At 45.8% G+C, this 26,874-nt stretch overlaps 1 long non-coding RNA gene across 1 annotated transcript in view; it reads right to left on the reverse strand.

Moving 5' to 3' along the window:
- Positions 1–1,717, reverse strand: part of LOC102008027 — a 98,058-nt gene extending 96,341 nt beyond the window's left edge. Inside the window, exon 1 of the long non-coding RNA XR_001232002.1 lies at positions 1,532–1,717. This is a non-coding gene — a long non-coding RNA (uncharacterized LOC102008027). The remainder of the gene's footprint in view (positions 1–1,531) is intronic.
- Between the last annotated feature and the right edge of the window lie 25,157 nt (positions 1,718–26,874).

The following is a 26,874-nucleotide window of genomic DNA, read 5'->3' on the forward strand; positions in this document are numbered from 1 at the left end:
GTAACAGGGTTCTGATATGATCAAAGTATGTTAGACAGGATTGAAAAAGTCACAATAAACCTGTTCATCTTTATAATCAATGTTCTTGTTTCTTTAGTTTCTGAGACAGGGTATAGTCCAGGCTGGCCTTGAACTCACTGTGTAGCCCAGGCTGGCCTCAAAATCATGGCAATCCCCCTGCTTCAGCTTCCTCAAGGCTAGGATCACAGGCATGTAGCACCATGTCCAGCTAATCAATATGTTCTTTATTTGTTGTTGTTGTTGTTTTGTTTTGTTTAGTGTATTTCTGGTACTGGGAATTGAACTCATGACCTTGCACTTGCTAGGCAGGTGCTGTGCCACTGAGCTAAATCCCCAGCCCCCTCAATATGTTCTTTAAAAACAAAAAAACTACTGTACCTCACAAGACTGTTATAAGAATTAAAGGAAAGAATGCATGTAAAGTGTTTGGAAACAGGACCTGGCTCATAGTAAACACTTCATAAATGTTAATCATCATCATTATTAGACCATCTCAAAACAAAAGAAGAAAGTACCTTTACTTCCACTTTTTCCCATCCCATTCACTCCACACCACAGGGTTTGCCTTGCTTCAACAAGTTCCGTGGATAACCTCCCCGAGTTTGGGGCCCCAGGCTGGGCGGAGGACGCCTGTAGCAAATCATGCAGAGACCCCTCCCTACAGCAGAAGCGCTCCACGCTGTCAGGGCCCAGAAAGACTGCGGTCCACTTCTACCCACGGTCACTGAAGGCACTGCCCAAGTGCGAGGCTTTCAGTCACCACCAAGTCAGTGAGCACATCCAGAGCCTGGCGGGGTTTTCCCAAGAGGAACCTGGGGGCTGACCATGAGGCTGCTGTGCTGTGGTGCCACTGTTCACTGCAGGGGCTGGGCCGGGCCTCACCAAGTCATCTGTGGGACCGGCACCCTCCGTGTAGGCCTCTGAACACCAGCGCTGTTTAGAGTAAGCAGAGGAAGTAGGGCATAGGACCCCGGTCTTTAATCAGCCCTGCACACCCAGGTGCACACTGCGCACAGTGAGCAGCCGCTGCCCACCCAAGCTGAACGCTGTGTGCAACCAAGGGACGCTGCAGTGGACAGCAGCCCAGATAACGAGTGACCAGCCCACAACTCACCACGGCCAGCATCTCTAGAACACCCACTTTAGACTCGCATCAAGCACTGCACCAACAGATGAGCCAAGAACATCCTGAAACCAAATTTGTGAGAAATGGAAAGGACGCGTCACCTCTAACTAGGCAGCCTGATGCTCTAAAAGTTGTCGAAAATGAACAACGAACTCCAAGCCATCAAAGCAGGATGCTTTTTCACGACTGTCACCTCCATGGGGAAGGAGCTTCCTGAGAACAGGCTGCTGCCCATCTCTCTTCCCTTCCAGACATAGAACTGGTGCCCTCACTGCAGAGAGAAGGCAGGACCTCACCAGGGGCCAAGGCGGCACCCTCTCCCTCCCGATCAAGCAGCCCCGAGTGACACACGCTCCATCTGAGCAGGCCAGGGCTCTGACTCACTGGCGTTCCAGGCAGGGACAGACTTGTCGGGGCTGTGTGCCTATGTTCGAGTGGAGGTGGCCTCAGTTTCCACATCTGTAAAAAGGTGCTAGTCACAATATGAAGGAGCAAATACCACACAGAGAGCAGGGCCTAGCACACACCAATCACCCAATGAACACTATTGTGACATCATCGCCTCTTCAGACTATCCCAACCCATAATGACAGTGCAAGAGCATGATGGTATACTGCCCTCCAGGTACACACCAGGCAAAAACTACCAAGTCCTTCTGTTATTTTAGTTACTGAGCTCTTTCTTATATGATCCAGCATAAAACATACTGTGCTGGTTTAACGGTGAAGACTAAAGTGAGCTTCCATGACTGGATTTTACCAGTAGTCTTACCTCCAAAAATTTCTTCTAAGAGAATTTTCAGATATGCATAAAATAAAATAATAGTAATAAAGTATGGAACATAATTTATAGGGTGAAAAATTGTACATAGCCCAAGCTAAGCGTGGAAGAAGCTGCAAATAATTAAATAAGTATTTTGTAGCCATTAATACAGACGGTGCTTTTGAAGAACTTTTAATGTCTAGGAAATGCTCATGAAACAAAGGTAGGTAGGAAGGCAGGCTTCAAGCCCTGTGTACAATTGCATCACGTCTGGTAACTATGTAAGCATATTTCAGAGAAAACAAAGCTCTCCAGAGAAACACATCAAGATGTTAACAGTGGGCCTAGGCATGGTTTTTGTTTACATTTCCTTCTGTTTTTGGTGCCTTCTGCATCTTACAGACGAACACAAACAATTTTTATATTTGGGGAAAACATTAAGTCATAAAACCAAAACATTTAAACAAAGAAACAGTCTTTCAGAAGACACACAAAGGACTAACAGAAACTAGGGCTTGAACCCCTGTTTTCTAAACATCTTCTCATTTTGTTTTGTTTTATTTGGAGCCCAGGATGATCCCACATAACAATGGCAGGTGTTGCTGCTCTTTGATTTATCTTTGCTGGGGAAGGAAAGCTATGAGAAAGGTCTCAGTTAAAGAAAAAAATGGAGATTGATATGGATAGGGGCAGTTGTGGAGGACAAGAGCCTCCTCAACAAAGGTCTAGGACACAATTTAACCCTATCACAACCACTTGCTTTCCAATGGTTGGGAGAAACATCTTCACCCACAGCAAAATCCATGGAGCCATGGAGCTTAAAAAAGAATTTCTGAGGTTAAAAAATGAAAACAGATAACAATATATCAGATAAGTCTAGATAGATAAGTAACAGAATTACAAAGCCCAGGCCTCAGCATCGAGAATCTTGCTAAGAAACATGCTGCCAAGCCGGGGATATAGCTCAGTGGCATAGCACCTGCCTGGCAAGAGCAAGGTCAAGTTCGATTCCCAGTACCAAAAAAAAAAAAAAAAGAAAAAAGAAAAAAACACCCAGGCCAGCTCTCCACCTGAGGAAAGATGAGAAGGAGAACCTGAATCCTGAAGGAAGCGGAGGGGTGGGAGGAGTCCTGTACCCCGCAGGCCCCACGCTGCCCACCCTCGAGACACCCACCTGCAGCACCACAGTGCTAGCCCTTGTTCCAAACCAGAGGCCTCGCAGGAGTCAGACCTGGGCTAGAGAGGTGACAGTAATCCAAGGAGGGTTATCTATGACATAGGAGTATTTTTCTAGAGCCTGAAGGATGTATGTGGAGGAACTGTTGCTAGTAACTAAACCCCTCTGGGTGACCACCAGGCTAAACCAGCCTGGCCTGGGCTCCAGCCCAAGCCTCTCCATCTCTCCCACTACCCTGACCCCCCCTGCATCCCCAAATCACAAAGAAAGAGCCTACCTGCCAAAGCCAGCAGGTACATCACCTCATCTAACACATAGAGACACTGTGCTCATCGAGGTGGGCACACTTTTGTCTGGCTCAGTAGGGAGGGAGGAAATGATATTCACTTAGCAGTGGGGTGAGTCTTATTCTGGAGGGAGATCCATCTTTGTAGGAAAATTGGTTTCTCCAGACTCTGGTACACACGTTGGGGACAGGCAGAGGTGAGAAGAGAGCAGCGGCTTTAGAAAAGACTTTATGCAGCATGAAATGATACCCTCAAAAACATAACTGAAGACACTGAATGAATGAATATACTGTACGCACAAAAGGCTTCCTTTCCTCCCCCCCCCCGCCCCCGTACCGGGAATTGAACTCATGACCTTGAGCTTGCCAGGCAGACGCTGTGCTGCTGAGCTAAATCCTCAGCCCCTCAAAAGCCTTCTTGAAAGCCAGGTGTGAGAGACCATGCCTGTCTTCCCAGGACTTGGGAGGCAATACAGGAGGATCATGAGTTCAAGGCCAGCCTGAACTACACAGTAAGACTCTATCTTAAAATAAAACTAAAAGAAAAAAATTGCTTGCTGAAGGAAGATTTCCTGAATGTGCTTGCAGGCACAGAGTGAGAGAGAAGCCATGCAAGTGTCACCTAGGAGAGAGGCACGGGGTCCCATAACTGAAGTAGGCTTCCAGGCTGGGACGTGGTTCAGGGGTAGAGCTCCTGCAAAATCAATGTTTCCTAATTCTGGAGCAGGAAGGGCCCCTTAATATTACATAAGAAAGGGGCAAGTGAGGCTCAGGGTCACACAGCATCAGGAAAGGACAGAATTTCATCTCTAGTGTCCGTCGCTGTGCTCCGTTCCACACCGTGCACTGGGCTGCTGATTTCTGCGGCCAGCTTGTCAAAGGGGACTGTATCCCTCCACAGGAAGTGCCCACTCGATATTCACTGAGCAGCTACTGTGTTCAAGATGCTGTGCGGTAACTGACACATTCCTCGCAATGATGAAGCTTCTCAGACAGAATGATTTGCACTTTAATATTTACTTATTTATTTACTTACCTACTTTTTTACTCATTCATTTGCAGTACTGGGGATCAAACCCAGGGCCTCCTACTTTACCTGCATTTTAAAAGCTGGGAACTGCTACTGCGAGAATGAAGACGCTTTCTCATGGCCCCTGGGGCACAGCAAGCACTTGCCTCCTGGTCACCCCCCAGGGTCTGAAGGGCTGTGCTGTGTTCTCCTGGAGGCCCCACCTGCTCTGAGGAATGGCTCCTCAGTCCCTGCCACACCCTTGGGTGGAAGCCGCGGGGTTTGCAGGCACAGGGCCATGCAGCACTGAACACGGGTGTTCTGTGGGCTCAGAGGAAGCCCTGTCACAGCTCAGGCCAACCATGTCACCAAACTTTTTCTCTGAAGGGCCAGATAGTAAATATCTTAGGTTTTACAGCCCACAGAGCCTCTTTGCCAACTACTGGACTCTACCGTTTCAACACAAAAGCAGCTACAGACATAAATGAATAAACTTGGCTGTGTTCTGATAAAATCTTATTTATGGATACTGAAATCTGAATTTGCTAAAATTTGGCAGAGGTACTTGGTATTGTACCCAAGGCCTTCACACTGAACTACATCCCCAGCCCTTTACTGTGAGACGAGGCCTTGCTACATTGTCCAAGCTGGGCTCAAACTCTAGGTCCTCCTGCCTCAGCCTCTCAGCATGCAGAGATTACAAGTGTGAGCCACCACACCCAGCTTGAATTTACTATCACTTTTACTGTTAAAAAATTCTCATTTATTTCTTTGATCATTTAAAAGGAGTTAAAAATGGGCTGTAAGTGTTGTAGCTCAGTGGTAGAGAACTTGCCTACAATGTATAAGGTCCTGGGTTTGACTCTCAGCTCTACAAAAATAGATATATATATATTTTTATATCTTTTTCCATCTATAGATATACTTTTTCCATATATATGTGGAAAAATCACTTTTAGCCAAGTATAGTGCTGGTAATCCCAGCTACATACCTGAGGCAGGAAGGGCCCGTTCAAGGCCAGCCTGGGCAATTTAGCAAGATGCTTTCTCAAAACAAAAAAAAGGCTGGAGCTATAGCTCAGTGGTAGGGCACTTGCTTTGCATGCCTGAGGCCCTAGGTTCAGTCTCTAGTACCTAGCCTAGAGGGAGAAAAGACTGTTCTTCCTGCAGTCACACGTACCATGGCAGGCTGTGCTTGGCTTGTCTATCTGCTGAGCTAGTCTGACCAAACCTTCCTCTGGGTCTGTACCGGAGGCAGGCACAGCAGGGTCTAGGCTTCGTCCCTAGCTCTCCCCTGCCTAGTCCTCTCCCCAAGAAACTGCCTCGGCTTCTGTGGTCCATCAAGATTCTCCTCCAGCCTCACTTCTGTGGAACGCAGGGACAGTGGCTGCTGCTCCTGCAGGAGGCGATGTGGGATAAGACACGGTGGTGTCATTACATGATTGCGGTGAACTGTGCCTAAGGACACCAGAGGGATCTCCTGAAGGCCGCAGCAAAGCACACTCAGAATGAGCTTCTAACAGGCCGAGCAGCACAGATGGCAACAGGGAGGGTGCAGAGCGCCCTGCTAAGAGACCACAGAAGGGGTCCTGCCCCTAGACAGGGAACAGGTGTCATCCAGGAGCCAAAGCCAAAGGACAAGACTGGCAGAGGGCAGAAATACACCACATCTGGCTCAAAGTTAGCTGTAGGCTACTGACTCTTGTTCTAGTGGGATAGACACACAGACATACGTTAGGCAGATAATTCCACGGATAACAATGGCTAAGTGACATCAAGTCAAAGTTTCTGATAGTAAAAGGAGGGATTTTTACCTCCTCAGAAGGTCACAGATTAAATGTAGTGGTTAATTAGTGAAGAAGGAGTCATGACTAACAGAGAGAGAGGATACCACATGTGCAAAGTCCCTGTGGCAGGAGAAACACAACTGGAAAGGGTTATGAAGTTGGAGCAGAAAGAGTCAGCAGATAGAAGCTGAGGTTAGAAAGGTAGGTAGGGCTGCTCTAAGGCCTTTTCAGGAAACCGAGTCTCTAACATGGAAATCATGGCACAGACAGTGACACGCTGGAGGTCATGAGCAAGAAGCTGTGCCTGTTTACCCCCCAAGCCCTATTTCTGTATTCTCTGTTCATTTTGCTCTGTTCATTATAATTATATTCTCTGTTCATTATAATTGCTGAATGGCTTTACCAATCTCCCTTCATGAAACTCCCAAATTGATCCACTAAATTAAAAGGAAAGGAATTCTGTCTACACTCAGTCTAGAAAGCTAGCAGGGCCCTGAGACCAGTGGAAACCAGGATGCATCTGGTGGAGACCTGTAGCAAGGACAGCCCAGGCTTGGAGACACCTGCTGTCATCTCAGATGTCCCCTTATGAGAAGTCTTATTAAACCCTTCCTTATTCTCGATGCCAAATAATAGTATCCACACTGCTACCAGCCCATAGGAATGGAAATATGAAAGTTATTCACAACTTGGCCAAGCCAAGAGGGCAATTGTACAGAAGCAGCAAATACCCATCTGTAGGCTCAAGTAGGCCCAGCAGGCTGGAGGTGTCCAGTCTCCCTGGAGTCACAGCTGGGGTAGTGGTTTACACTCTGCCTGAGCAGCTGAAGAAACAGTTTATCTTTTTTTTAAAAAAAGTCCTGATTTTTAACCTCTTGGTTACTATACCCAAGCACTTTAAGGAACTCTGACACCTCCCCACCCCCGCCGAGGATCAAACCAGCAAGCGCTCTACCCCCATCTGCCTGTACCAGCCTGACACTCCTGCATCTGGGGCCCTCTCGCCCCAGCTCTGCCCTCACCGCCTCCTCTGTGCCTCTCCTTTGGGATAATTTGCCAGACTGCTGCACTCTAAAAACCCCACGTGCCACTTTTTTTTGTTTGTTTGTTTTTTTGGTACCAAAAATTAAACCCAGGGAGCGCTGAGCTATATCACAACCCCCCACCTCCCTACACACCAGGGTATCACTAAGTTGCCCAGGCTGTTCTTGAACTCTGTGATCCTCCTGCCTCAGCCTCCCAGTAAGTGATGTGCGCCACACACCTGTCTCCATGTGCTGTCTTGAATTCCACGTTATTCCTCCTGCTGGAGTGGAGCATGCTGACCCTGCCCCCTGTCTGGGTACCTTCCCTTCTGTAAGAATCTGCACCCCGTCAAGATGACTCCTGGGCTTCCAGCTTCAGGAAGCGCTCTCTGGCCTCCGTCTCACCCAGCCTGACTACTGTGTCCTCCTCCTGCCCGTGCAGAGCTCCCCTACCACCTCCATTCCTGGTGACCTCCATTCCTGGTGGCCTCCGTGGCTGGACCCTCGGCTTGCGAACTCATCCGAGAAGTATTTCACATGTGGAGCTAACTTGTTTTTCACTCCACTTGTTTCTGCCTTCTAAGTACCCTTCTATTCCTCTCTTCCAAGTTTCTAGCTCTGGGTTTCACAGCAATTCTCCATGCGGGCCGGGCCTCCCCGTAATCGTAACCGTGCAGTGCAGTCCTCCGCCCTGGCTGAGGCAGCCACTGCCCACTAAATCGCTATCCATTTCCTGAGGGTGGCAATGCGCTGTTTTCAACCTGAAAAAGAACAAAGTAATTGAGGAAATGACAACCCTCTCACGGGCCACCGTTTTGAAACAATTAGTTTTCCTTCAGTGCTGGGGATGAAGCCGGCCTACGCATGCGAGGCAGATGCCCACAACCCAGCCGCAGCCGTCCCTGGCACGGGGTTCTCCGGCCCACAGCCCCAGAGAGCTGACTGTGTCAAAGGAGAGCCACGGTTCTGGGCTCTGTTGTCCCTCCAGTCCAGCTGGGCTTGGGCCTGCGGGAAGGGATCCGATGGGTGCCTCCAGACTCCAAGTTGTCTGCGCATGTTTTACGACACTTTACGTGCTCCTGCATGCCCGCGCTGCCCCCGAATGAGCAAGCGTGCTGCATTATGGACCCGGACCTTGGGCTCGGCCCACCCGGAAGTACAAACTTTCCCCTTCCTCAGCTGGGTCTTCGCCAGCCCAGGCCCATAAAAAGATGACTAGGACCTTTCCAGAAAGGTGTTTGTTTTTAGGTAATGAAAAACGAACCTTTGCTTTGTTTTCAAAGGAACGTACTCTTCACACAGTCTACACCAACTGCATGACAAGTAGGTGAGGTCCAAGATTGGAAAGATAAAACTTCATTTGTTGATTTTTGGCCTACGGCTGTAACAATGGGACAAAGGCACAGCTTGTTGGAATAAGCTCTATAAAACACAATAATATTAGTCATGTAAACAGAAGAAAATGGGAGAGGCTTAGTGAGATAAATTACATCAAGTCACCACACTGGGGATTAAAATATTCTGATGAAGCAAACACTAAAAGGTCCAAAGGAAAGGAAAAAGGGAAGATTTAGAAAACAATGCATCCCTCCTTCGGGTTCTGTTTGACAGGGGTGCCTTTAGAGGCCCCCTAAGCTGACTTTGAAAGTCCATTACCATCCCACTTTTCATCTAAAAAATCATCCTCTTCTCAAATCACCAACACACAAAGCCGGCACATTCTTTTCTCCCCTGCACAATAGCAATTAATCCATTTTGCTATAGGAGTCTGTGAAGGTTTCTAACTCGACTGGCATTCTGAGATTCACTGGCCCAACTTCCCAAGTGTGAAGGGGTGGCTGTTCTCCTGTGACAGGGAGAAAAGCCAGCTTATCAGTGTTGGAGACTGCCAGGTACAGATGTGGGCAGCAGCTTTCCATAATTGTCTTCATAAGGAAATCCAACAACTGAAGTACAGGTTATAGACTAGAACTGTTTCAATTACTAGTGCTGTGGGTGAAGAGACCCTACATCCATCATGATGAATAAGTGCTTTCCAAAACTTAGCACCAGGAAGCTCTCACACTTCCACAAGTTTACTGGCAGAGGCAGCAAGCACATGCTTGACAAAAGCCAGTGGGCATCACCACCATGCCTTTCTGTGCCGTCACACCACATGTCCATGCAGGGTTTCACCGTGGGACTGTACCATCTGGTCTTGGCTGTCACCCAGGCTGGCAGACAGACTCCGTGTAAGTACATGGTCATCCGAATGCTGCACAGAACACCCTTATACACACACCTTTCGGGTGCTGGGCTGTTTCACTAGAATAAATACCCAGAAGTGAAATCACTTGGTCAAAGGTATGCACAATTAAAAAGCTTTTTGGTAAGTATGGTCACACTGAATTCCAAAGAGGTTTAGAAAGAAAGTATGAAATTTCTTATTCTTGCACACCACCATAAATTCCAGGATGTATTGTTTTTATTTTTAAAACTTTATTATTATTATCATGATTATTATTTTGGTAATGGGGATTGACCCCAGGGCCTGATGCATGCCAGGTAAGTGCTCTGCTACTGAGCTATGGCCCTAGCCTTTTTTTTTTTTTTGAGACAGTGTCTCAATATATAGTCCAGGCTGGCCTTGAACTCACCATGTAGTCTAGGCTGACCTCGAACTCACACCGATCCTCTTGCCTCAGCCTCCTCAGTGCCAAGATGACAGGTGTGTGCCACCACGCACCATGCTGACCTCTTATTTTGAGACAGGTTCTCAAAAGTTGCCTGGCCTCAAACTAGCATCCTGTCACATCAGCCTTCCAAGTAACTGGGATTACAAGAATACACCACCATGTCCTGCTTGAATTATATATTTTAAATTATTATTTAAAATTATATGTTCTTGTGAATTAAATCTTTCACAACTGTGAAAACCCTCTTTATTGCTAGTGCAATTATTCCCCTAAATTAGTGATACTATTGCCATAGGAATTTTCTGTGGGTTGGTATTTGTGTAGTATATCTTTGACTTTTTTTTTTTTTTTACTTTCAACGTATTCCACCCTTTTGTTTTAATATTGGATACAAAATAAATAGTGCCAGGCTTGGTGGCACATGCCTATAATCCCAGCACTAGGGAGGCTGAAGTAGGAGGATCGATGTGAGTTCAAGGCCGGCCTAAACTACCTAGCAAGACTGTCTCAAAAAAAAAAATAAGGGGCTGGGGATTTAGCTCAGCGGCACTGTGCCTGCCTGGCAAGTGCAAGGTCATGAGTTCAATTCCTGGTACTGGAAAAAAAAAATAAATAAATAGTTAAAATCTATGCTGTTTGCAAAAGACACACTGAAAACAGAACAGTTTTCAGGGAGGATGTAATCATTTATATGTAATGTAATTCCTACAGTACTTGCACCAAAATCCTCCTTCTTTTACTCTCTAAACAGGCAGCACACAGGCCAAATCTGCCTGTTCTTTCAAATAAAGATTCACACACACACACACACACACACACACACACACACACACACTGCCACTGGGTGTTTAAAAAAGGAAAGGGCTGGGGTGTAGGTAGATTTGTGGTATAGCTCTTGTCTACCAATGTGCAAGGCTGTAGGTTTGATCCCCAGCATCATAAAAATAAAGATCCTACAAGAATTGTTTTCCAAGTTAAGAATATTCTCACACTTGTGATGTATACACTTCCACATGCCTTTCAGAAAAACTGCACCAAAGACATTTCTAAAAACAATAGAAGAATCTGCTCATTTCCTGGATTCTCTGTGCAAGAGCAGTAACATACTTTTTGGTAAAAACAGCTGCTAATTTTAAAAGCTAAAACTACCATGCATTTTTTGTTTTAATACATTTGTATGTGGTTTGACCTCATGGGCTTCAAACTGAGCCACATCTCCAGGGTCTTGCTACTAAGCTGCCAACGTACCCAGGGTGGGCTTCAACTCGCAGTCCTCCTGTGTGGGCCTGAGTGTTGGGGTCACTGGCATTTGCCGCCGCACCTGGCTAGCACCATGTGTATATTCCCCCTGGGGACTGCCCCAACATGTGTTTGCTTATTTCTCTACTGAGACAGTCATAGTTAATGGATTATACAAACTTTATAATGATTATTTTATGTGATCATTTATGCCACAGGATTTCCGTAGATTTCTCATTTTAATGTTTTTCTTTTTGCTTGCTTTCTCCCTTTTTCTTTTTTTAATTTAATTAATTAATTAATTTGCAGTACTGGAGCATGAACTCAGGGAGCACAAAGGTACATCCCTAGCCCTTTTTCTTACTTTGAGACAAAGTCTTGCTTAGTTGCCCAATTTGGCCTACCACATGTGATCCTCCTGCCTCAGCCTCCTGAGTAGCTGGGATTATTAGAAGGTATGTGCCAAGCCCAGTTTCTGGCATTTTTAAAACTCTTTTTTGTTTGTTTGTTTGGTTGGTTATCTTTTTGATATAGGGTCTTGCTATATAGGTCGGGCTGGCCTTTAACTCGGTATGTAGCCAGGCTGGTCTCAGACTTGCAAGTCTTCCACTTTAGCCTCCTGAGTGAAATTATAGAAGTGTACCGCTGTGCCTGGCTTGTGGAGTTTTTTCACATGTTGAAATAGTTAACATTCATGTAGCGAAGTCTGACAACACTTTAGTTTGCTATCTTTGCTTTTAAGCTTACAAAGTCCTCTATCTTGTGGACAGACAAAAAAATTACCTTTATTTTCTTCCATTGTTTTAAGATTTCTTCTTACATTTATGCCTCTGCAGCCTCTTTTGCCCTCTCTCCAGCACTTCCCAGGCCTCCCTGTGTTTCTGGCCAGCCCCACCTAGCTTCCCAATGCTCCTCCATGTCCCTGAGTGGCCCCTTGCATTTTCACACTCTAAACAACTACTGCTTAAACTAATGTGTACTTAAAAAGTCATCTGGGATATATTGTTAAAAAATGCAGTTGTTTTGTTCTCTGAGGCAGGATCTAGGAATTTATATTTTCTCCAAGTATCTAAAAAAATTCTGCAAAAGCTGGGCATGGTGGCACACTCCAGTAATCCCAGTCTTATAGGATGCTGAGGCAGGACCATCTTAAGTTTAAACCCAACCTAGGCAATTTAGAGACTTAGTGAGATCCTCTCTCAAAATAAAAAAAAAAAAAAGAAGCGTTGAGGATATAGTTCAGTGTGAAGGTCTTCGGTTCAGTCCCCAGTATGCAAGAAAAAAATGTTCTTCTGCAAACTCTTAGCATGTTCAAGGCCCTAGGTTCAATCTCTGGCACCTAAATAAATGAATAAAATAAAAAGTAAAGTATATGGGTGAATGAGTATAGGTTATATACACACATTACATCATTTTGTATAAGCAACTTGAACATCTACACACTGTTATCCCCAGGGGCCCTTGAACAAATCCTCAGAAGATACTGTGGGGTAACTTGATGCTCTCAAGTGTTTCATTACTGCTGTGTTTAATTTTTTTTTTTCTTTTTTTTGGTGAGGCGGGGACAGAGTGCTGCTCTGATGTCCAGGCTACCCTGGAATTCCCAGATTCAAGTGATCTTCCTGTCTCAGCCTCCCCAGTAGCTGGGACGGTATGTATACATGCCATTGTGCACGGCTTTAAAATGTAACTTTTGGTTGCTCAGGTATACTCTGAGTAAGTAACTTTTATATTGTTCATTCCATCCTTAATACTTAGAACAGAATTGTGTTTTGGGTAAATCTAAATACCTTGTTATTGGGAATAGATTATACTTTCAACCTCCGATTTCCATGAACACAGTCCTTCCTCCAGAAAATAGTATGGGCAACATGACTGCATCTAGGAGGATACAGAGAGGTCTGCAACTGGTGCTTTGCGAACAGGGCATTAGCTCCTGAACGAGTTTTGAGACTCATTCAGGAGAAGAACCCTGAGAAACCCCAGTCCATCAATGAAAGTCTGCTGGAGGCTGTCAGTAGCAAAATGCGAACTATTTGCACTGTTCTGGGTCACAAAGCCAATGTTTGAAGATGCTGCATCCTGGGCCTTCTCTTTGACATGTGGAAGAATTGTTGCTTTTATTATCTAGGCAGATGACTGGGCTAAATGCAGTGAAACTAGATCCAGCTTGGGATTCTTACTAGTTATCTGTAGAAACTGTGGAACCAGGACCTGAGCAAGACTTCGTCAAGGAATGTGAGTGAGCGGGCTCTGGGTCCCAACATGAACCCCCAGGACTGCTAATATGGCCCTGCTCTCCGCAGCACCTCAGCTAAGAGGCACCTCATTCCAGTCCTCAGCACTCCCCTTGAAAGGTCTGCTCGGGTATTACTGTGTAAAATGCTCATGAGAAAGAGAAGCAGATTTCAGAGGGTTTCTGCAGGACACTGAAGAACTGTTGACAGACTGTAAGTTCCAGCATGGCCCCTGTTTGAACAGGAAGAGTTCGAAGTACTGCCCACCTCCTCTAGCTTCTCCTGTCACCAACCGAGAGCTCTCGCACTGCTCATCACACAGAGAGGACTTCAGCCTAGCCCGCCAGGCAGAACACTTCCCAGGGGGCAGTGAGGGGCACAGAGGAATAGTGATGTGGGAACTGGCAAGCTTGGCCTCTGTGTGCCGCAGCACTATACATGCCACATTTTATTTTTATTTATTCTTGCAATGCTGGGGGATGAAACCCCCCTTGCCACTGAGCTACATACCAGCACATTTTATAAATCATAGAGGGCTTTTTATTTTTTAAAATTCTGATCTGAGTAGCCAAAATTGTTTACCTTATGCTCTAGTATTTCCTACCTGGAAAAAAGTAAATGTAGAGAAAAAAAATTCCCTTCTTTTCTTTCCTCTTAGTGTGTTCATAAATGGAGGCTTTGTATTTCAATTTTCTTTGACCTTTCTAAAGTACGCTTGGGCCAGGCATAGTGGTGTATGCCTGCAATCCTAGGACTTGTGAGGCTGAAGCAGGAGGACTGCTGTGAGTTTAAAGCCAGCTTGGGCTACACAGTGAGTTCAAGGCCAGCCTGAACTGCATAGTGAGGCCCTGTCTCAAAAGAAAGAAAGGGGGTGGGGGAGAAATCAAGCAAGCAAGCTAGACTGGTTTGAAAGAAAAGTTCTCACATGAACAATGACAGTGAAGAGGTTCTAGGTCACTCAGTAGACAAGAGACTTGTTGAATTAGCAGATACTTGGGTCTGACTGCTACTGCAGCATGGTAACCAGAGCTGGCAGGACTCCTGTTTAACCCAGGCTCTCAGTTCTCACTAACCCTACTCACAGACTTGAGAGACCTCTGCCACTGCAGAGACGGGAAGGAGTCTTCAGTAGGAAAACAGAGGTTCCCAGTTAAAAAGTTACCCTAAAAATAACAACAAACCCATCCTAGACTAGAGCACATCCTACAGTCCAGCTGCTCTGATCGACTTCCTGATTTCCGAATGTGTTTCTCAAGGTCTTTGCAACACACAACTTCCTTTCATTAGGTGAGAAGGCCTGGCATTCAAGGGGAGCATATTTGAGACCAAATTCCACTAACTTCTCACTGGCTGCCACCTTTTTTTCATAGTATATTATCCAAAACAGCAGTTTAGGGCCTATAGCTACCAAAACAGCTGCTGCGCTGCTTGTCATCTGGCTTCACATCCCCACGCCCAAAGCTTAGAAGTCTGCCTTTCCTAGCTCCACGAGGACTGCACTCTAGCACTGTCTTCCTCAGCACAACACAGACTATAACCAAGGAAAATGCAGGAGGCTCTTCAAGGTCATCTCGACACCCCTTTACCCGCCCTCAGGAGCCAGGCTGTCATCTTTCTTGGGCTCTAGAACACTGGGCCATGATTGGGCCATGGCTCTGCAGAACACACTCCAGGGTCCACACTGCAGGAAGCACTTGCAGGTATATGTGGTATCTGCCCAGCTCTGGCCAAGCTACAGAAGGGGCTTTGCTCCCCCTACACAGAAAAGGGGAAGCAGACGGGTCACAGGGAACAAAACCTGTGCCAAGGCCGCGGGGCGTGGTGGTGTACACCTGTAATCCCAGCACTTGGGAGGCTGAGGCAGGAGGATCACCACAAGTTCAAGGCCAGCCTGAACTGCATAACAAAACCCTGTCTCAAAAAAGACCTGTGACAAGGCAGTCACTGCTATCCCAGTTAATCACCTGCGAGCTAAACAACTATCTGGAGGAATCTGCATGATTATCCTCATTTTAAGGTGAGGAAAGAGAGCCCAATAGAATGGTTTGCTTAAGGTCAGCTGCAGAATTAGAAGTAGGGAGGGAGCCCCTGCAGGGCTCTGAACTTGGTGTTTTAAGGGAGAGAAAAAAATATACATATATTCAAATTCAAATATATATATATACACACACACACACACACACACACATTTTTTTCCCCTAGTACTGGTGATTGAACCCAGTGTTGCCACATTGGACTATATCCCCCGCCTTTTATTTTTTATTTTGGGTAACTAAGTTGTCCAGGCTGGGCTGGAACCTCGGCAGTCTTGTGCCTCACCTCCCAGAGTGCTGGAAGCACAGGCGCACACCACTGCAGCCCTGCATCGGATCTTTTGACTTTCCAGTCTTTGTGTTCTCGCTCTAGGCTTGGGGTGTGGGTGGGCAGACATCCCACAGGAGATGGGGGACAGGGCGGGGAAGCTGAGCGGGGAGAAGGACAGGGAGGCAGAAAAAAGCCAGTGGGGAAGGAGCACCTATAGACTGTCCAGGAGATTCTCAGACACATTTGGATCTTACTGACTAGGGAGTGAAGATTAACTTTGAAAGAAATGCAGAGATTACGATTTCTTGTAGCAAAGCAGTATAAAGAAAAATCTGTCATTTGTCCTACAGTTATTGGGCAGATTGTGTCATTGTTTTTAATGGCAATATGATTTGAGCCTGGCATGGTGGCGCATGCCTCCCAGAACTTGGGAGGGTGAGGCAGGAGTACTGCAAATTCAAGTCCTACCTGGACAGTTTAGCAAGACCTTGTTTTAAAAAAATCAATCAGTCAATCAAAACTAAAAATGAGCAGGGGATGTAGATCACTGATAGAAGGCTTGCCTGGCACATGTAAGATCCTGGTTCAAGCCCAGCCTCACACCACAAAAGAGAATGAAGGAAGGAAGGTGTGGCACAGTGGAAGGAAAAGCCAGGTGTGGTGGTTTATACCCGTAATCCCAGCAAGGAATTGACTGAGAGAGAAGGATCACAAATTTATGAGCAGCCTGGGCTATGTAGTGAACTGAAGGCCAGCCTAAACTACAGCAAGACCTTGTCTCCTAAACAAAACAACAACCACAAAACAAAAAAAAAGAAAAAGAAAGGGAAGGAAGGAGAAAGACATAGTTTGGGGACAACAGTTTTCCAAAAAATGGAAGGTTAATAATCACACTGCATGCCTGTAATACCAGCCCTTGGGAAGCTGAGGCAGGAGCCGGCCTTGGGTTTGAGCCCTAACAACACAAAAATTAAAAATTTTAGGAAGCAAAGTGAAAAAAATTCTATAGCAACAACCACCCCCAGCACTAGGCAAGCATGCTACCACTAATGTATACACTCACCCTTCTTTTTTCTTTTCTGAGATCTGAGACAGGGTCTCATTAAGTTGCCCAGGCTGACTCTAAATTTGCAGCCTCTTCAACAGCAGAGATCACAGGCATGCACCACTGTAGCATACGTGAAAATTTTTTGTTACTTTGAGCTCAACCTTTTTAGGTAGCTGAGGCTGATCTTGAGATCCTCCTGCTTTGTCCTCCGAGTGCTGGGATTACAGGCATGCACCATCTAACCTGGAAAAAGAAATGTTTTTAATTGTGTTGCAACCTGTGTATGCGACGTGTGTGTGTGTGTGTGTGTGTGTGTGTGTATAGAACAAATAAATATACTTGGTGTGGGTGTGTGTTGGGAAGACAGAGAACACTGGGTTGGGATTTTTAAAATGTATTTCTTGCCAGGAATGGGAGCACACATACCAGGGAGGCTGAGGCAGGAGGATCACTTCCAGCTCAAGGCCAGCCTGAATTACACAGTGAGACTCTGTTTCCAAAAACAAGTATTTCTTAATGTGGTTCACGATCAAAGTTTGTTTGAAAGCCACTGATTTCAAGAGGACTCTGAAGGACAGAAACACATCTTTTTCCATTGAACAGGTCAAATGTTTCCAAATGTATTATCAGCCAGACTCCATGGCTACTGCTATCTGAATCATCCCAAAACATTGTGAATCACAGAAGTATATACACATGCGTGTGTGTGTGTGTGTGTGTGTGTGTGTGCATGTGTGTGAAATGTAAATATCTGCTCAACTGCAATGGACTCGGCCTCCCAGGAAGCACACAAGTGGGAGAGTCTGCATTTTCCCACCAGCAGACACAACTCCAGGCCAAGGGCAGCAGGTAGTTCTGTGTCAGGATGTAAATTCTAACAGTGACACTTCACCTTAAAAACAGCAAGAGAATCCTACAGGTTTGTGTCAGAACACACACACACACACACACACACACATACACACACACACATTTTCCTTTCTCCTTCCGCCAGCGGATGGGGTGAGGGCAGGCGGGAGCACCCTGGTGGAGGACTTGGGCTCAGCTGTAGCTGTGAATCCCAGTGTTCTTGGGAGCGGCTGGACAGAGATGCCTGGCTCTGCTGCCCTGGGCCTCAAGGCCTGGTCAGCAAGGCAGGGGTGATGAGAGCTACCCAGGGGCACTGATGTAAGCATCAAACAAGCTAAGCACTCAGCACCAAATACGTCTGCGCAAGCTCGAGAAACAAATGGGAAGAAAGTCCAAAATGAACCTGTGCAGGGCCGGGCTGTAATCACTACTGCCTGGGAGGCTGAGGCCAGAGGATCAAAAGTTCAAGACTACCCTGGGGCAACTGAGCAAGACCCTGTCTTAAAGGAAAACAAGTGGCAGGGATGTAGCTCAGTGGTAGAGTGCCCTTGAGCTGGATCCCCAAACCTGCCAGCAAAACCAAAACAGCTACAAGCAAAAGCCTGGTGACTAGAAGAAGGACCTCTACTGACTTTTTAAAAATGTAGAGGCATGGGAATATAATTCAAGAGTACAGCACTGGCTTCACACATACAAGGCTCTAGGTTAAGGCCCTTAGCCCTGGAAAAAAACCTGCCAACATAAGCACTTTGAAGCACACTGGGCCAGTTCATGGCAGTGTCCTATGCACACATCCACAGAACCGCTTCATCTTGCAACAGTAAAGTTTCCATGGCAAGCACGGAACAGCCTGCGAAACAGTAACAGGCGTCCACAGCGGCGCGATGGAGACAGTCAGCCCACACTCCCTTCCTTGCCTCTGCAACCACCATCCCACTCTGCCTCTCTGGTTTGGGCTACTCTGGGTTCCTCATGTAAGTGCAATCATACTTTTTTTTTTTTGAGGTGATGGGGATTGAACTCAAAGTTTCTGTACTGAGCTACATTCCCAGCCCTTTTATTATTTTATTTTAAATTTCAGACAGGGTCTCACTAAATTGCTTTTGGTTTTGGTTTCGCTCACAGGATTGGGGATCCAGCTCAAGGGCACTCTACCACTGAGCTACATCCCTGCCATTTGTTTTCTTTTAAGACAGGGTCTTGCTAAGTTGCTCAGGCTAGGATTGACCTTTCAATCCTCCTGCCTCAGCCTCCCAGAGTGCTGGGGTTATAGGCACGAACCACCATTTGTCTTTTTATGACTGGTTTATCCACTTAGCATGACATCTTCAAGGGTCCTCCATGCTGTAGCATGTGTCAGAATTTTCTTTTTATGATTTGTTTGCTTTTTAACCTAACCATTTTTTCCCCAAAATTTTGAGGAATTTAAGATGCAAATATGCTGGCATCTTCCTTCTCCAGCAAAGGCAAATACAATGAATTTTTAAAAAAACCTTAGCTGGAGTTCCCTGAAGACAGTGCCTCCATAGAAATGCTAATTGGAAAACCAGTTTTCTTGAGAAAGGTATTACTCCTTGAGGCAGGCTGTTTACATTAATCAACACTGCTCTACTACTTCTCAATGTTTTGTAACACTTTCTCAAGTGCCAATTGCAGCTTGCCAGTTCTTCTGAAGTGTGGAGGAAACCAGCCCGGTAACTCTGTCCCCTCAGGGCTATTTCTGTCCTGGTGAAGCTCAAGTTCTTTTTATCATTTTCATTTTACATAATCGTTAGTTATGGGGAGGGTGGCTGGAAATGCTGGGAGAGCTGATGAGTCTGTGTGCCAGAGTCCGGCTTTTCCTGCATCTTCAGGTTTCTTTCCTTACAGGCAATCACATCTTTCTCCACAAATTGCAGATTTAATCTGTGCACAGGCAAGCTAGAATCTGCTTACTCTCGTCCTGTCCCACAGTTTTTACACATAATGGTGGGAAAAATAAAAGCAAACTAAATAACCGTGATTCGGAAAAAATCGATGGCTAGGGCATCCGTTCTGCCTTCTTCCAGTTTGTCTCCTTCCTCTCATGGCTTTTCTGAAGAACAATTTATTTATTAGGCCAAATAAATAGGGTGAACCCTTCATGTCTGCCTGGGTTTTGCATTCAAGGTCTCAATCAACTGTGGATTGAAAATATTAAAAATAACAACACTAGGGCCTGGTGGCATACACCTGCAAACCTAGCACTCGGGAGGCTGAGTCAGAAGGATCTGGGGGAGTTCAAGGCCAGCCTGGGTTACATAGCGAGACCCTGTCTCAATGCCCCCCACCAACAAACATAAAAGTAAAAAAGGGCTGGAGATGGAGTTCTGACAGGAGGGTGTAAGTTCCCTGAGAAAGCTATGCCATTTTATATTGTGGATATTGGTACCTAGAAGGGTGACAGGAACCACCCCCTGTGGGTTTGTGTGCCCAGGAATTCAGACAAGGACAACACCAGTATTCAAGATTTAGTGATATTTTTACTTCTTTTCAGGATTAATATTTAAAGCTTAGTACACAGCACTATAATCTGTATGAGTATCATATTTCAAAATATTAAGAAAATTTGAAATCAAACTAATAATTTATGCATCACTGCTATGCTCAAGTAATAAAAAGGCTAGCAGACCAAGTATGCATAAAACATTTAAAAATTAAAATATTCTTAACATAGAAAGAGTTTTGCCTTTATTTTATAGATTTTTTCTGGTGATTCTGAGCTTAATGGGTCACAAAAAGATGCAGTAGAGGATTATTAACTTAATAACCTAGTATATTTAAAGATTCTATTTTATATTAATTGATAACTAATGGACAGTTAGAAAAACAAATAAGAGAGAATAAATAATAAAATATTCAATGATCCAGAGCAAAAACATGGGTGATACTTTAGTTATCAGAAGGAGTTTCATGATCAAGAAAAAACAACCTCAAATTTTTCTTTTCTTGATGGAACTAGACCATTCAACCCAGGGCCGTTGTGCCTGGGTTGTGCCGAATGACATCCCCAGACCTTTATTTTTGTTTTGGACAAGGTCTCACTCACTAAATTGCTAAATTGCCCAGGCTGGGTTCAAACTTGTAATCCTTCTGCCTCAGCCTCCCAGAGGGCTGGGATTATGGGCATGTGCCACCATGCCCAGCCTCACGCTTTTTTCTTGTTTTATTTGAAATATTATAAATCAATTTTCAAGCCATGAAGTGAATTCCATTTAACACGAGACGATATCGACAATGAAGTTTGAGTTGTTTCCTCAAAACTTTTTATCATGAAAATTTCAAACAGAATACATAAACAAGAATAAAATGAACAGCTATAGACCAACCCCAAGTCTTAGGATGTAAACAAACTGCCAAATGTGCCCTCCTATTTCCAACGACAGGAGTTGGGAAGTGGCACGCTTTGCCATTCGTTGTCTCAGAACAGCAGCTGCCCAGCAGCCAGGGCGTTTTCACACCGGAAGAGCACCATAGCGGGACAGTGGCACATCTGCAAGCCCAGCACCTGGGAGACCAACTTGGAACACACACTGAGATCCTCGTCTCAAGAAACCAAACCCAAAACAGCATGGTAATTCCTTACTCCTCATATCCCGTCCACAGTTAGACTGGCCAGTAACATTCTGGAACTGTCCTGTTTTTTGAGACAGCCTCACTCTGCCTTAAACTCACGGGGATCCTCCTTCCTCAGGCTCCTTGAGTGCAGGGATTACAGGCATGCACTGCCACGCCCAGCAACTTTTCTGTTTTTCTTTTCCATGACATTTCTGTTGCTGTTTTCAGCAGTGCTAGGAATCAAATCCTGGGCTTTTTGTATGCTAGAGAAGTGCTTTACCACTGAGCCATACCTTAGCTGACAATGGCTTTTAAAGCACTCAGGCTATCTGTCTCATGCAGAATTTATGCCACTTACCTGGTCATCCAAGTCAAGATGCTTCAGAAACATGAAGGTATCTGGAATACACATCTGCTGGTGGCCTTCCCGTCCTAGACCTCTTCTGCCCTCATCACAGAAACACCCAGGATCACTGATGAGCTGAGCTCAAGTTTTAACCACACTGAGATCTTGCTAGCTACAGGGAGAAGTGCCACCTACATGACTGAAGGCTGAGGAGAGTTGTCTGGAGCGCTGCCTGCAGCAGAGGTAGTCATCAGAGAACTCAGAGCACAGGTCTCCTCCCGTCCTGTGAGTGAGTATGCGGGCTACAGCCTGCCAGGAAGGCGCCTCCTGCAAATGCCCTTCCCCTCCCCAGTTATCCATCACATGCCCTTTTGCTTCTGTCCTGCTAAATGCCTACCCAGAAGAATAAGAGAAGTATATTATCCCTGCTTTTAACAGACCTTAGAATGGGTTAATAGTAGGAACATGTGTGAGTGTGCATATGTGTGTGTGAGTGTGCAGGGGACCCATTATCACGGTCACAACTCCAGGCAGTATTGGGTCAGGTCCCCAAATACTGACGGTGCTGTTCCTGGTCATCTTGTGGAGGTCTAAGTAGAGCTTGCACTATTTCAAGGACTGAACCATGAATTTTATTGGTGTGAAAAACCTACACTGATTAGACTACTTCAATAGCGAGTGTTCGTTACATATAAACAGGCTTGGAAGGGGTATTAACATGCAAAAGAATGTAACACAATGGCATTTATATCTGCACTTTTTGTTTTGTTTTGCTTTTTGGACAGGGGCTCCCTGTGCAGTTCAGGCTGGCCTTCAATCACAATGTAGCCTAGGCTAGCCTCAAACCTGCCTCCCAGGTGCTTGGATTACAGGCATGTGACTGTACAACTGGTTTATATCTGTGCTTCTGTGACTGCTTATAAACACATGCTATTTGGGGCTGATACCTCCCTGGAAATACAGACTTAAATAAACAAAAGTTCAGCCCTGTCTGAGGTGGTTCTGTAGGCCACAGACGCAGTTTTTAAAAACATGATTGACCGGCTAGGAAGTTTATCCACTTGGTGCCTCAAATTCTTAAACAGTTTATTTGAATACCAGTAAATGGCTAATCTCCTACAAGCTTTGGGGCTTTAACAAGGTAAACAAATGGGTGGGCTGTGAACTAAACAACACATTTTCTCCCAGACACCCCAGTTTCCAGAATTCCTCTCCTTCCCTCCTTTCGATCCTACCTTCTGGTTCTCAAGCTTGGTCTCTCTACCCTGTAAAGTGCTGCAATTGCAAAGGAGACATTTTTAATTATAAGTACTATAGTAATAAATTCAAGTACACTCATTTATCATAAAGGGCCTTCCCATCTGCCTCGGAAGTATGCTTAAAAATCCTGTGTATTTGGTAACATTCGCAGCAAGCATCATCCCATGTGAACATGCGGCACTGCAGACATCACCCCCATCTGGAAGATGCCCAGTGATGGCCCCAGAGAGAGCCCCTCTGTCTCCGTGTTTGGGGATATCTGTGTGGTCGGCTCCTCATTCATTCCCACTCTATTCCTTGGGGAACCACCCAGCAATCCTCCTAGGCAAAGGGAGGGATTAGGGATGAGCGTCTGCCTCCCTGAGCAGGCAAGGAAGGGAAAACAACTTCCCCAAGTCCCACAAGTTCTTCTGGCCACTGTACAAATTGTTCTTGAGCATGGAGAGTTTCCAAAAGCCCTAATTAGCAACTCACAGCAAACATTTCTTTGCATTAGCTAATGATCCGGCTACACTTGTAAGCAAACAGAACCAACATATCTAATCAATGCTGAAAAACCAACCAAATGCCTATTAAACATCTGGATGTAATTTTCCAGTTAGAACAGAATGAAAACATATGCAGGATCCTTTGATCTGCGTCTTAACAAAGAAATTGTTGATAAAAAAGCACACTGGTCAGTGAATGTGTCATTTTCGTGCAGCCTGCTCGTTTCTCTTCATATGCTCCCAGTTTAATTTAGCTGGTTTCCTGCAATCTCTAATTTTACCATATTGTGTGAAACCACAAGAGATTCTTTGGACTTGATTTTATTGAGGTTTCACTGCTGCATGGATCTGCTACTGATCGTTTTTTTCTTCTCTGCCTTCTCCCCTACACCCCACCTCCACTCAAGTCCATCCCTTCTTTTCTTTCTTCTGGACCCTATATTCTTAAGCTGCAGAAAACTGTTTCCTCAGACATGGCACACACCTGTAATCCCAGCAATCGGGAGTCTGAGGCAACAGGATCCCTGTGGCCAGCCTGGGCTACACAGTGAGATCGTTTTAAAAAACAAAACAAAATAAACCCAAAGAGAGAAAGAAAACTCTCAAATGAGGAAATGTACGAGCACTAGCTCAGAAAGAGAAATGACAAAACTGGTCTCTAAAAACTGCTGTAATTATTTAAAAAATAGAATTAAAGATGCATAATTTATTTTCTTCTCTTATAAAAAGCATTGGTACTGGGGATTGAACCCAGGGCCTTTGTGCCAAGCTACATCCCCAGTCTTTTTTATTGTTATTATCACTTAGAGACCGGCTTTCTCTAAATTGCAGTCTACCTGGCTCCTGCTGGGATAAGAGGTACACATCACCATGCCTGGCTAAAATGAGTAATTCCTTTGATCAGCATTCATATATTTTCCTATTATGTCTAGTGCCTACACTGTATAACATTTAATTTTGTAATTAGGCCATTGAGTTAAAAATTTGATAATCACTAATGAACGTAAATCCACACACATATATACATCAAGATAAAATAAAGTCAGTCATGGTGATTCTGTAGTATCAGCCCTGAGGAGGCTCAGGCTGGAGAATCCTGAGTTTAAGGCCAACCTGGGCTGCAAAGATGGTGAGACCCAGTCTCCAAAAAGTCTTTATTTCTTTGGCAGAACAGGGGTACTTTTTTCGCCCAAAACTATTTACTATGAAAGCAGTGTACTTAACATTATTTCCTGTACAAACATCACTAGCATGTGAATATGTTAAAGCTAAAGAAGATTATGGTTACTGAAATTATAGATTTCATGAGTAAGACTATTTTTTTAAAATAGGCTGTAGGGAATCTGCACATATATTATTTATTTAAAACTAAGATTCAAGCTGCTTGATTGTTTAAACCCCTCATTTGCAATACAGTGTGATGAGTTTTGCAGTGTAATTATTACAGCGTGACAATCAGGGAAAGTCTGACCTTGACAAAGGACAGCGCCTCCCCCACTCTCAAGGAGGATGTTCAAATGAGAATGAAGAATGCCTTCAAAAACCACCCATCTTTAAACACCCAATTATAGGACTTTGTTTTGAAATCACTGTATGTCTTCTCATTTCCATAGTACTTTTTTTTTTTCAGGTCGTACTGGAGATTGAACTTAGGCTCTTTACACTGAGCTATATCCACAGCCCTTTCTTCTCTTGTCTTTTACTTTGAGACGGGTCTTGCTGAATTCCTAGGCTGCACTCGGACTTGTGCTCCTCTTGCCTCAGTTTCCAATGCTTCTGGGTTTACAGGTGTTTCTTACCTCACCAGGCTTCCACATAGTACATTTTAAGGAAATCAAAAGGCTTGGCCTGGTTTTGAACTCTACTGGTAAGGAAGCACGACTTAAAAGAGTATTTGTAGCTTTTACTCATAGCAAGCTGGGAAACGTAGTTGGAGTGTACGCATTTTCTGTGAACAGTCATTATGAAATATTTAAAGAAACTGTTAGAATTGAATGAAGGAACTGGAGTGAGAAAGCAGCACCCACATTTTTGCTCCTGTCCTCTAACATCCTGTTTTAATTTTCTGTTTAAATAGCAGCTTGTGCCTGTCAGTCAGGGTACACTTACTACTAAATTAGCTTTTGGAAGCTGGGGGATGTCCCGTGCCCAGCTGTGTCGGGGTGCATAAGTGCTCCCTGTGCAGGGGTGGAGGAGAACTCCGGGGTGAGTGACCACAGATCCGCACAGGTGACTCTGTTCCTGCACGAAGACTGCGAGGAGCACAGGCCTCCCAAGGACAGAGCGCAGGGCCTGTGGGTCACAGGATTTCAAACGACCTGAATGTGCAACCGCCTCCAGCGTCACCAAATTGAACCAAGACTAGACGCAGTCTTTCCTTCCTAGTTCCTGTCTTAGTAAAATCAAGTCACATAACCAACCACCTGTCTCCATTCAACAAAATGAAAACACTGCAAAGCCACCCTGTCGAACTTGTTTAAGAATTTACTATGGCCTTCAGACCGGCTAAAATCGCTCTTTTATTTTTCATTTATAATTGATATTTGCGATTGATGCAATTATAGACAAATCAATCTCATACATATGTAAAAACTCCAACAGAGAACTGTATTATCTAAAATGATCCTTTTAATATTTCAAAGAAAAATATCTCTGTGAAAGCACAACTTTGAATAAACCTGTACGTGCTTAAATAAGCTTACTGACGGGGGCGGGGAGGACGGAGCTCAGTGGTACAGTGCTTTGCCAAGTATGTGCAAGGGCCTCGGTTCAATCCCCAGCACAGAACACCAAAAATCCAAACCAAACCAAAGCAAAAAACCCCAATCAAAACAAAACAAAGCAAAGCTTCCCAAAAGTCTCTGGAAGGTAAAACAATGGCATAGGAAGGGGGTTATAACACCGAAAGCTGTTGACTGGGTTCCGAAGTAAGAGATGTTCGCCTTTCTTCCGGCCCCCGGCATCGGCCGCTCCGCTCGCGGAGGACAGCTCGTCCGCAGTGTTCCGGGGAGGAGAGTCCACGGGGGCCAGGCGGGCCGTGGGCTCCGAGAAGCGGGCAGACCCCGGGTCACTCTTCCACCAAGACCCCAAGGCCCGTCTCACTCCAGTCCCGGCAAAAACCGCGTCCGGGCCGCAGCCGGCCGCGAGGGCCCAACCCACGGGGGGCGCCTCGCAGGCTCCGCGGCTCTCTGTTCCCGGGACCTGGGGACGGCTCTGGTCGGGCCCGGCTGCTGGGAGGCTTCTCAGCCCTCGGCTGTCACTCAACAGAACCGGGCTACCGCGCGGGGCGGCGTCCTCTGCGCGCCGGGGCCACGCGCACCCGACACCCGCGGCAGGCCGAGCCGTCCACTCCCAGCCCGCCCTCGAGGGGCGTCGCTCTCCCCCTCCATCTCGGGCTCGGCCCCCCGTGAAGGGCGGCTCAGGAGAGGCGCGCGTGAGGCTGGGGTGTCACCCCGGGTTTCGCCGCGACCGGAGATGTCTCCTCGCAGCAAGAAGCGCACTGGCAGCTCCCGCGATCCCGGCCAGCAGCCCCGCGCCGCACGCCGCCGCCTCCTCCCGCGCGCGCCCGCGGCCCCTCGCCCCACGTTACTTTGATTGACAGCCCGGCCGCGCAGCTCTCCTTCCCACCGACCTTCCAATCCTCCGCGCCAAGCCCCGCG

This window comes from Chinchilla lanigera, unplaced genomic scaffold (assembly GCF_000276665.1).
Source record: "Chinchilla lanigera isolate Chin_1 unplaced genomic scaffold, ChiLan1.0 scaffold00129, whole genome shotgun sequence".
NCBI lineage: Eukaryota > Metazoa > Chordata > Mammalia > Rodentia > Chinchillidae > Chinchilla > Chinchilla lanigera.